This window comes from Eumetopias jubatus, unplaced genomic scaffold (assembly GCF_037043125.1).
Source record: "Eumetopias jubatus isolate StellerSeaLion01/CBP00866 unplaced genomic scaffold, mEumJub1_p1.0 scaffold_15, whole genome shotgun sequence".
Lineage (NCBI taxonomy): Eukaryota > Metazoa > Chordata > Mammalia > Carnivora > Otariidae > Eumetopias > Eumetopias jubatus.
In genome coordinates this window covers 86,719,096-86,730,896 of record NW_028274821.1, presented here as the reverse complement: position 1 = coordinate 86,730,896, position 11,801 = coordinate 86,719,096, and the positions used below count along the sequence as shown (strand labels likewise).

At 50.3% G+C, this 11,801-nt stretch overlaps 1 protein-coding gene across 1 annotated transcript in view; it reads right to left on the bottom strand.

Annotated features, from left to right (window-relative positions):
* Window positions 1-11,801, bottom strand: part of RALGPS1 (Ral GEF with PH domain and SH3 binding motif 1) — a 247,969-nt gene that overhangs the window by 134,247 nt on the left and 101,921 nt on the right. The gene's annotated exons all lie outside the window — the stretch shown is intronic.

Sequence of the window (11,801 nt, the reverse complement as noted above, 5' to 3'; positions counted from 1 at the left end):
TGAGCCTAAGAGCCAATCACAGACTGTGTAGTTCCAATTCAAAGAATAATCCTTGGTGTCCACGTGCCGGGATTCTTTCAGGAGTGTCTACACACTATTCACTCACCTGGGGGCTCCCTCCTTCCCTTAAAGAACCCCTTTCGGCACCTGATCAAATTTCAAAATCCCCCTCCCTCTCCACTTCTAGACTTCCCTACATTCTCAGGACTTTTCCACCATCCATCATGCATCTAGCCAGCCATCCATCCATCCATCCATCTATCCATCCATCCACCTACTCCTTCATCCAACACCATTCAGGAAGTATCTTCTGTGTGTCAGTCCTTGGCCACTCACTGCGGTTCCAGGTACCTTCTCTGCTCTTCTGTACACCTTCCTACCCACTCCTTACCTTTTCTGTCATTTCATCCTTTCTTTCCAGGCAAGATTCCTTAGCCTCTGAGTAGAAAACAGTGTGGGCTCCAGGTTTCTGGTCAGGAAAGGGAAGGCCAGGCCCGACAGCTAACTCCCGGCCACATAGATAATGTATTCGCAGTTTTGTATGTTCCATTCACACTTTAGCCTTCAAGTCATTTTAACCGTCACAGAAATAATAACCTACCTTGCCCAGGAGATATTCAACTGAAAAGAAGTCATCACCCGATCGTTGGGGCCCCTGAATGGCTACAGACCAAAGGTCCCATGCTCTCAGGCCGACTAGAGTCCACATCTCGTCCCCAAATGACACTTCTCTGGAGAACAGGTGCCACAAAAATGACAACTGGCCGCTTCTCATGAGCTCCTGAATAGCCAGGAGCTATTCCCTGGACCTTGTGGCTGGTGCGCTGCAGCGTGTGGCCTTCTGAGTCCTGTTGGCCATGAAGTGTCAGACTTAGTACTGCCGGGACTCTTGCCAAGCAGGGAGCAAGAGATGAGTCAAGAAGGTGAGACTGCCCCGGTGGGCGCGTGAATGGGGGTGTGCGAGATGTTGGAACGTTTGGTACTGTCCATGTCTGGGTGTGTGCCTATTACCTCAGCGTTCTCACAAAGTGTACCATGTAGCATGTTTTGTGTATATAAAAGGGAGGGTTTTTTTTTAATATATTCCCAGATTATCCTTGTAATGACACAAATCTGCAATAAAAGCCATCAGTGCTATTTGGACGTATCTACACTGTGTGTTATTGTTTTAGGATGTTTCCTGGGACCTCCTATATCAGAGCCTTTTTGAGTAAAACCAGGAATAGAGTCAGCATCAGGGACATACACCAAAATCACTTAAATCACACTCTCCCTATCTTTGGTTTCCACCTACACCATCAGGAGTCCCAAAACAGCACCCTGAAGGCTCTCTGGGGCTTCACCTCCTTACATCCAGCCATGTCCTCAATGTCTCCACTGAACGTCCTAGAAGCACCTCCTAGACAGTGCAACCAACCCCTGAAACGCCTTCCCCCAGGTCTGGTCCCACTTCAACAAAAGGCACCATTTGTCAATTGCTCAGGTCAAAAACAAGGACTTTTCCCGCTGCCTTGCCAAGGCCAATCCATCCATCCGTCCACGGAAGCCCTCTTCTCTGCCTTTGTGTCTCCTCTCCCCTCAACTACTACAACAGGTTCCCCAAAGACCAGGAGCCCTGCGCCTCTGTCTCCCTCATTCCAATCCAACTTCCATACTAGCTGCCAGAAAAACAAATCTGCGGGCTGGGAAGTCATCTCTAGGCATAACAGGAAAACCCCAAAACCAAAAAGGAAAAGACTAAGGGATATGACTAAAGAAAACCCCAAATCTTCTGCCCTCTGAAAAATAAAACATGACTGAGACTGAAGGCAAATATCAAACAAGAAAAATATGGGATTAATATTCACGCTATCTAAGAACTCTCAAATTAAGAAGAAAGATACAAATGCTGTGATAGAAAACTTTGTAAAGTATACAAACTCATTAGAACACAAATGGCCAGTAAACAAGAAAAGGTACCAACCTCAGTAATAACCAGAGAGGGACATTAAACCAAGCACAAACCATCACGTGGTGCCTATCAGATTGGTAAAGATGAAAAAAATCTCCATGTTGACAAGTGGAGAAATAGGTACTCTGTGTATGCAAGTACAAATTGATTCAATATATTTGAAGAGCAACTTGGCAATGTGGGTACCAAATATGGATATATGTATGCATCAAAACTGAAAAACACTTATACCTTTGGACCCAGCAATTCCTGTTCTCAGTGGCCAAGTAATACTGCCACATGAGAGCTGTTTTTAGCAAAGATGCAGTTGGGGAGAGACAGATGTTTATTACAGCCCTACTGTGTGCTTGGAATTGGACTTCCTGTTTTCTTATGTAACCTTCACAGCAGCCCTGTGAAGAAGGGACTGTTCTCACTTCACAGGAGAGGAGAAAATGAGGCTCACAGTCAGATTGCTGGTAAGAATGCTCTAGCAGCAGTTAATCCAGAAGGTGCTGGGTGTCAGGCACTAAGTAAGAGTTCTCAACTTCCTTCTACCAAACCTCTAGTTGGTTGTTGGGGTCATCAGCTGTTGTGTGCTATTTGGTGAGAATATCTCGACCTTGGCCCACATCACAGCCAGGCCTCCTGACACACCTTGAGTGCTGTGTCCAGGACATAAGGATTGATAATAAAGGAAAACAGGGTCCATCCCGCCTTACTGGTCACTGGTCTTGGATCCAAACCCAAAGCAAAGAGTTCTGGAAAGCCATGCTGGACAATGTGGAGCAACGCTTTTTCTAAACTAGTTGGGACCCAAACAAAAGCAGGCCATGATACCAGCTGTTTCTCCCAACCCCCACCCCAAAACCCGAACCTGAATTAAACCACACCCCGGCTATATGGAAGGAGAAGAAGGAATAAACCCATCAGACGTGTGGAACTAGCTCTCCTTGGTGTAAAATGGGGGTTTGACCAACAGCATCCAAGAAGAGAATGGAGGGGGGCGGGGGGCTCAAGTGCAATGCGCCTTAGTGTCTGGTGTGTGGCTCCACTGGCACCCTGAAGTCTGCTCAACTCAGACCAACACCACTCCCTTCTCTCCCATCCCAGCCAGGGGCCTTTTAAGGCCTGCAGTCATAGGAGTGCTACTGTCACTAAGGTCTCCATGGTGAATGCACCCACAGACCTCAAGGAAGTCAGAGAAACCCAGACTTTCTCCTACCCCAGGCAAGCCCCCACATTCCAGTTTGGGCCAAAACCTTGGTCGCTGGGGGCCACTGACCTGCTGGGCTTATGTGGGCAACAAGGCAGGAAGACAGTGATGTTCTCCAAGCAAGTGACACTGAGCAGGACCCCATCCCCCAAATCTTGCCAATTTGAGCAAGACTGAAAAAGACACCTTTGAACTACTGAAAACAATGGTCATGGGAGTCTAGGATGCTCGTAATCTACAGATGCCTTTTGGGAGCTCCAAGGTCCTCCCTAATCTCCGGAGACCACTTCGTCTGTTATATGCAATCTTGTAAAGACTGGGTTATAGCAAGACAAAAGCAGACAACTGGAATAAACAAAAAGGGGATGTCTTAAGTGTAGCAAAATGTTAACAAAGCACTCTTTCTGCCTCGGTTTTATCTGAGACACCAAAGCTAAGGGCAAAATAAAAGCTGCCAAGTGTCCCATATTCTAGAGCAGGGTGCAGGACCATCCCTATGGGAGGGTGGCCCCAAACGGATTCTACATTAGAGGACTGCCCATCTGTAGCCTGTGTAAGAAGTGCAGAAAAAATATGCCGGGGTAGGGGGGAATGAGGGGTCCTTATGATATGCTCCCTGGCCACCACCACCACAGGACAGGTGGGTGCTCTCCCTCATCCTAAATCAAGGGAGAGGGACTTCGAGGGACTGTTCCAAAGGAGTGGCAAGGGCCAGCACTGGCACTATCAGCAGATTCATGGCTCGAGTCCCCAGGTCTGTGGCAGAGAGAAATGAGAGCAGACCGGAGCAGATGCCAGGCCCACAGAGGGACACCACGGAGGCAAGGATATGGCCTCCTAGGAAGCGGAGGGCAGCCTGGGGGGGGGGTGTGGAGGGCGGCGCAGGGGGGCCCAGGAGCCAAGGAAGGAGCCATAAGTGGTGAGGTGGAGGTGGAGTATCACCATCACAGCGGCTGAGTCCAAGGTGCCCAGAAGGGAACCTGTCCAGCAGCAGCCGCCACCGAAAAGCACAGGTGCCTGAGCATCTGGTATACTGACAGGGCACGAGCTCTGAATGACGACTGGATGGGCCACATAAGATGGGCCTTGACCCCCCCCTTTTTTCCTCTCCCCTGGTCCAACCCCAAGGCTGACAAACCTTGGTGGGCATGCAGGAGGCAGGAGGGCTGCAGGGTCCAGTGACAGCGCTGACTGTGGGCCCTCCCTCACCCCAGGCCTCTGAGTCTGGTCGGGCTTCACAAGTCCAGACCTCTGATTGCTACGCCGGGCTGTCTGCAGTAACCGGGTGGTTAGAACAGATGCAGCTTTTTCATGCCTAACGGCAGAAAGACAAAAAGCCTTGCTAAGCTTTCAGCATCGACTGGGAGAAGAGCTAGTCCACAGGGTAGGCTGGAAAGGACACCGGGGAAAAAATTAAGTTGGTTTCTTCTTACACCTGACTGAGTCCAGCTCATTTAATAAGCTGGTTACATAAGGACACGAGGTATCTCCCAGAGTCCATGAGCAGGGACGCAGCTGGGCCTCACGAGGGCCAGGACCCAGAAATTGCCTGGAAAGCCTTCACGAGGCAAGGCAGGAGCTTTCCCAGATTTTCCCCCTTCTTTTCCTTTTCCCTCGCTTGCAGGTCTCTCTGTTTCTCATTGTGCATCCATCTGCTTTTCCCAGCATGGAATTCCTGAGCTCACATGTCCTCCTGGTCTCAGTGCCAACAAAGACTTACAAGCACCCTCCCTTCCAGTGCTCACTCCCGGCCAGAGGCTCCGGCTGGCCCACTCGGGCCAGGTGTCCACTTCAATCCTATCAACTCTGGTTGGAATGAACACTGCTGCTGGAGTTCAGTGCTGTGGGGGGCAGGTGGGGGTGGTTCCCAGGTTCCTAGGAGGAGTCTCAGCCTGGATCTATATCCAAGAAGGTGTCTACACTGTACTTCAGCAGCTGTTCATTCCCCTCCTCTCAGAGACCGCATTTTGCTGGCTGGGTGGATTCTGTCCCACGACCCGTTAGATGGTGTCTATTCCTCAGCACCTCCCCCCCACCCCCACCGCCCCACTCCTGCTCTACCCCACAAAGCACACCCAACCCTCCAGGCCCTGCTGGGTCACTAAATGGGACACCTGGCTAGGCCCAGATGGGCTCTTCCTGCCCTTCCTGGATTCACCGAGTTTCTCAATAGTCTCAATAGGTGGCAACAAGGTCCCCACTGCTGGAGTCTTCCTGGCAGTATTTTGCTCTGGATTACACTCATGCCATCTACCATCTATGGGGTGCCGTCTGTGTGCCAGGCACCATGCGTGTCTCCTTAAATCTCGTAACAGACCTATGAGGTGGGTCTTCTAGTTATACTCCCTTTGACAGAATAGAAATCAGGGCTCGGAGATGTAAGTGACTTGCCCGAGAACACGCAGCCTGTGCTTTAGCCTCTAAAGGCCAGGATTTGCACTCCTGCTTCTGCAGCATTGGATCACTGTCCGCAAGGGCAGAATGAAACAACCAAGGCCCCCTTCTCACCCTGTGATCAACCCCTACACATCTGAGAAGCGTGGTGGCCTCCTGCCCACAGCAGCAGTTATGTGAGCCAGCCTGCCAGCCCATGTGCGCGGAAGTAACTGGATGGACAGTAGGTCCCCAGATGTCAGGAAGCCAGGGCTGTTTACCAGGGCTTGGCCAGGGCTAAAGGCTGGGCTGTCCCCGTCTTGCTTCCACTTGTCCTCCAACTGACTGACTCAGCCCCACCCTTTGGCAGTCCCAGTGTCACCCTGTGTGCCAATTCTGCCTGGTCCAAGCCCTGGGCCGCATCATCTGGTAGCTGGGTCCCCGTCTGCCATGTCCATGCCTTCAGGCCTGGAGCTTCCTTACATAGTGTCTCTCAGATCCAGAGGCAAGCCTGACCCTGACCTAATCTTGGATTCTGCCACTTGTGGACACAATGCCTTGGTACCAACCATCACCGAGACATTCAAGTATCCCCGTCTCTCCTAACATGGGGCAGCCTGGGGCAGGTCCACCCACACAGGAGAACCCAGACACAGATAACCCCTGTCCTCTCTGCGGCCTTCGCAAAGCACTTCCACGTGTGGCGGCTCCCAGGTGGACAGGACATCTGGTTATCCCATCCCCTGTTCACCACTGGTCATGATAAATCTGGCTCTATGGGCTGGTCAAGGGGTGCTCCTTCCTCCCGTTTCAGCATGTGCACCCTCTGGAGACTGAGGGACATCTCCCGAGAAGAGAAGAGAGCTCCTTGGGCAGGGTGGATGAGCCACATTTGCCCTGACCCTTAGGGACGCAGTGGTCCAGAGCCTGGAAGGGTAATATAGAGGCATGGAATTAGAATTCCCTTCTGGAGCCATGTGATGACAGAGGCCAACACCCTCATCATCTCCAAGAGGGAAAAGAATAAGAAACAGCACAAAGCCTCCTTGGAGCCCAGAATGCTGACCAAGCCCCAGACAAGTGTGCGGGCACGGATTTCTGTCAGCCTCCTCTCCAGCGGGACCCAACAGCGAGGCAGCCCTTCTTCATTGCTCAGGACAGCGTGGGGGCCGTGCTGGGGACACAGGAGAGAGAGTAAGGACAGACGTAGCTGTTCAGGACACAGAGGTGGGAGCAGAGGGTGGCCGAGCAGTTGGGTGGGAGGCCAGCAGGCCTGGCTGCCTGACCTCGGGTGCAGGAGAGCCCAGGGAGCAGCTTCTCTGCCAAGAGCACAAAGGATTGGCGGGTAGAGAAATGTGTATTAAAACAAAATGCCACCTTTCACCCGACATTTTCTCATAAATAAAAAGGGGCCAGTAGGACCTAGTGCTGATGAGAGTGGAGCCGACAGGCATGCTCGCACTCTCGGCCAAGTGGAACTGCCACCTTTCAGAGGGCATTCCCGCAGGAGCTACAGGAGAGAAGTCACAGATAGTCCATCCAGCAATTCCTCTTCTTGCACTCAGTGTTCCGGAAATACTCCACAGGTGAGTAAAGACACACTGGTAAAGATGTTCTCCACCACACTTTCAGTCGGCGGGACAGCACAGAAGCCACCTGCCTGCCCGTCAGTCGGTACACAGCTGAATGAACCAGCACGCGCCCAGGCCCAACTCAGCGAACCACGCAAGTGCCTGCCACAAGTGCCACGGAGCCACTGGACAGAGGAAGAAGTTCTATATGTGCCGCCACCAAACAACATTTGTGACTCTTTACACAGAACAAAATGTAAGGTGCAAAACAAAATGAATAAAATGTCCCCATCTTGGTTAAAAAAGCACAATATTATTTGCATCCTTCCCCCCCCAACATACACACATGCACATACATTAGCATATGAGGATTAAAATGTCTGGACGCAAACACACCAACTGTTAATTGTGGTTGCTTCTGGGGGGTAGGCAAGGAAGAACGGGATTTTCACTTCTTACTTCACAGACTTCTTTTTAGTGTGAGTTTTACAACAAACAACATGTTACTTTTATCATCTAAAAAGTTTCTAAGGGAATGAGTGGGCACTGAAGGCCCCTCCCCAGCACAGCTTTCTGGGTGGCCACACAGAATGGACGTCTTCCAGTTTCCTGAGCAGCCATTCCTGGACCTCTGAAAGTCCGCACACATTATCCTCTAAAGCCCAACACACACTTGAGTATGGAACTACAGCCTTTCTGAGGGTAACTTTCTAGGCCCTTCTCAGGCACCCTTCTTCCTTACAGAACTGCAAGAATTCATTAGCTCTCAGAGTGGCAACCACCCCCTCTTGTCCTACAGGATTTCCTCCCCTCAAAATTAGCTTCTGAGACAGACCTAGCACTTCCTGCTGCTCTAGAGATCAATCTTACAGTCTTTTGTGTGCTCATTTTACAGTTGGGGTAACAAAGTAATAAATGTGGGGTAGTGATCAAGGTTGTGAGATGTGTTAGTTATCCATTGCTATGTGACAGATTTCCCCCAAAATTTAGTAGCTTACTTATGTATTATTACTTCACAGCTTCCCTGGGTCAGGAAGTTGAGGATATCTCAGCTGGGTGCCTGGCTCAAGAAGTCTCAAGTTCTCAGTCAAGCCATGGGCTGAGGTTGTGGTCTTATCTGAAGATTCCACTGAGGTGGTTTCTGTTTCCAAAATCACATGGTGGCTGGCAGGCCTCAGTCCCTTGAGGGGGGGACTGACAAACACAAGGCAGCTGGATTCCCCCAGAATCCAAAAGACAGAACGAGATCCAAGAGACAGAGTGAGAGAGCGCAAGCCCCTCACACTGAAGGCACAGTCTTTTAATAATCTGATCTCAGAATGGATGTCCCATTATTTCTGTCATATTCTACTTGTTAGGAACAAGTGAGCATGTTCTGCCCATGCTCAAGGGGAAGGGATTAAATAAGGACAGGAATATTGGGGGTCAGAGAGCACCGGGGCCATCTTACAAGCTATCAACCACTCAGAATCTTTCAGATTCTTGGTGTCAATTGTATTAACTCTCCCTTCAAACCAGCAAGGAGACGTACAAGGCACCAGGTTAGTCCTGAGGATGGAGAAACTCACTAGACCTTCCCCCACCCCCAACCTCTGTCCTACTTAGGGCTCGCTGACCAGGGGCGGGGGTGGCCCTCAGTCCCCCATCTCAAGCCTCCACTCCACACAGGAGGGTCTCCAGAGACATTCTTTCTCAGTCCACTGTCCGGCTTTCCTCAGAGGGTGAAGGCCTTTTACAGGGAAATGCAGCACATTCTGAGGTTTCTGGCCTGGCACTGGGTCAGACTGGGTTAGGCACTGCTCACTGTTAGGAAGTGGCACCGCAAAGTGGTGAGACCTTTAACATGAGTCCTGTTTGGCTTCTGCAGCTGTGAAATGTTAAAAATAGTGCCTCCCTCAGAGGAAGGAGCATTGGGAGGATTGAATGAGATAATTCTGATAAAGTGCTCAGTGCAGTGCCGGTCACATGGGAGAGAATAACCAAGGAGTTGTCATTATTACTACTGTGAGATTCTGATTAGAAATCTGGACACGAAAGGTCAAAGCAAAGCAGTCATCCTGATGAGTACACGGATTCTTATCTGAAAACACACTTTCTCTTGCACAAAGTGGGTTATGCTCTTACTTCCTTTTGGGGATCAGACACAACTTCTTGATGCAGAGAAATGCAGACTGCAAGTCCCCCCTGTGTCCCAGAAGGGACAAAGGTGACAAGGTGCTCAGCTCTGGGCAGCAGAGCAAATGTCTCCCCTACATGCTTTCCTCCTGCACTGTTTCTCACCAAGGAGATAGGGGCACTAGACAGAGGGTGCGTGAGTTAAGGCTGGGTGGAGACCCAGCCAGAGCATGAGATGTTGAGTTGCACTTGGTACCCGCCTCGCATATGATATTGGCTAAGTCATATGTCAAATTTCTCACTCACAAAATGGGGGTTTTAGTACATCCCCTGGCTTTTTGTAAAAATGGAACACGACTGTGAAGTCCCAGAGAAATGTGAATTTTAAGGTAACAAATCTTCAGACTATAAAAGTAAAGGCAAAATTCTCTTCTGGAAGGGAGAGATTTAAGACAATATGCAGCTGTCCATTCTGCAAAATAATGGAAAAGGTTTCCTTCATTTGGGATGGTAGTTGTCTTTGCGATTCTTCTGTTGACTAAGAAGCATGTCTGAGATGGGTCAGAGGGCAGCTTTTCCCTGCCTGCTGGGCCTCAGAGAGGATGGATGCCTCAATATGAGGAAGGGGTAACTTGATCAAAGGCTCTGCTTGGCTAGGAAACGGAGGGCAACAGGTCGGCCCTGAAGCATGTGGCCATCAGGCAAAGAGGAGAAAGGGCATGGCCTAGGAGCTCCAGGAGCAGGCATTCCAGAATGCAAGCTTAAACTTTTCTTTGTGGCACTGACATCCCCTGATCCATCCTAAACTGTAGTTCCCTAGGGGAGGAAGGAGGAGGCTGGCTCCACATAGGTCCAGCTGCAAGGACTAGGTAGGAAAGGCAGAGATGCTGGGAGGAGGGATCAGAGATTTGGAGCAGACAGCCAGCTGAGGCACCATGCAACCACCAGGATGGATCTGTGGAACAAGTGAGTATTCCTTGGGGATCCTTAGAAACACGTGGGGCGGAGAACTGAAAACAAAAAAGTCTGGATTTCCTGCATGTGGAATGGAAATTTTTCAGTTGGGCATTAAAGGAAAGGATTACCCTTAATGCTGGCGAACCTGGGGACAGCTGGATAACAATGTGGTCACCCCAAACTGTGAGCCAGTGGACTTGGTCCTGGGGTGGTGGTGGCCACTCTGATCCATGTTCTGGGAGCAGAAGTACTACTAGCATCAGACAGTCCAATCCCACCTGCCTTCTGTGGGTAGATGGAGAGAACACTGGGCTTGCCCTTTCACCTCTGCTATAAGTAGGCCACAGCTCAAATGCACATGTTGATTCTCAAAAGTCAAAGCACAGAGAAATGCCATTTGTCTCCATCAGGTGTAAGGGATGTGCTGACAACTGTTTTATGTCTTTCCAAGGCTCTGCTCTAAAGTGAACTGTTTCTGGGGGCGCCTGGGTGGCTCAGTCCGTTAAGCATCCGGCTCTTGATTTTGGCTCAGGTCACAATCTCACGGTCCTGGGATCAAGCTCCACATCAGGCTCCACGTTCAGCACATGCTCTGCTTAAGATCTCCCTCTGCCCTTCCTCCCCCTCCTTGCACGTGTACATGCTCTCTCTCTCTCAAAAATAAAAATAAGAAATAAAATAAAATGAACTGTGTTTAAAAGGCTTTCTTTCCCTCCCCCTCTAGCCATTTCTGAACTACAGTGATGCAGCATGGGCTTCTGCATGGTCCCCAACCTGGTCTTCCCTCCTCCAGCCTGATCTCCTTGAAGCTACTCACATGCTGCAGGCAAGGCGGCATGTGTTAAATGCAAGTCCAATCTGGCCATGCCCTTGCTTCAAGCCCTCCATGGCTCCCTACTGCTCTTAGGGGGAATCGGGGCCTCAACTCCCCACTCACAGTCTCTGGGCCCCAGGCGATCTCACCCCTCCCTTCCACTCCAGCTGCTTCTCACAATACCTTCCCCCTCGTTCTCTACTCTCCAGCCAGTTTTTCCAACAAACATGTTTTTCCCTACTTCGGGGCTCTTGCACAAGCTGTTGTCTTTGTCTGGCATGCTCACCTCCCACCTCTTCATCCAGCTTATTCATCCTTCAGGGCTTTGCTCCAGAAAACCCTCCCTGGTCCCCAGACTGGGTCAGGGCCCCTTTATCTGCTCCTTTGCCTTTCCCTTCATAATGCTCAGCTGACTTTTAGTTTCTTGTTCACTGCTAGTGATCCGATCTGGACTGTGAGCTCCACCAGAGCAGAAAGGGTGTCTGTCTTGCCCATCACCTAACAAGAGTGCCCACCCATCATTCGATGCCAGGCTCTGAGAACACACCATCTTGCAGAGGGCTGGCACATGCTGCCCTCAGGCTCAGAGTGTGAGCCCCTCACTCACCTTGCTGTTCTGGGGGCTTTTGGGCATCAGCGTAAACATTTCTTTTTTGAAAATCCTTTTAGGTCTGTTTCTTCTATATTCAGAAATAAGCTGCCTTTATTTTAAACCTCAGAGTCCATAGTTGATAATAAAGGCTTACTTAATCTATGGCAGGGTTTGCTTGTCTGAAGGAATGCCTCAGGTTCTAGAAATTTCCTTCATATATCAAGTCTGGGTAA